The following is a 240-nucleotide window of genomic DNA, read 5'->3' as shown; positions in this document are numbered from 1 at the left end:
TCATCCCTTCCTCCTTCCTTCCTTCCTTCCTCCCTCCCTCCTTCCCATCCCTCTATCCCCACTTCCCCCATCCCTCCTGCCTCTGTCCCTCTTCCATCCATCCATTCATCCCCACTTCCTCCATCACTCCTTCCTCCATCCCTCCGGCCCTTCCTCCTTCATCCCTCCTTCTTCATCCCTCCCTCCTCCCTCCCTCCACCCGTCCATCCCCTCTCCCTCCATCCCTCCCTCTCCATCCCT

The sequence above is a fragment of the Corvus brachyrhynchos genome, unplaced genomic scaffold (genome assembly GCF_000691975.1).
Source record: "Corvus brachyrhynchos isolate BGI_N302 unplaced genomic scaffold, ASM69197v1 scaffold158, whole genome shotgun sequence".
Lineage (NCBI taxonomy): Eukaryota > Metazoa > Chordata > Aves > Passeriformes > Corvidae > Corvus > Corvus brachyrhynchos.
Note: the sequence above shows the minus strand (reverse complement) of the source record.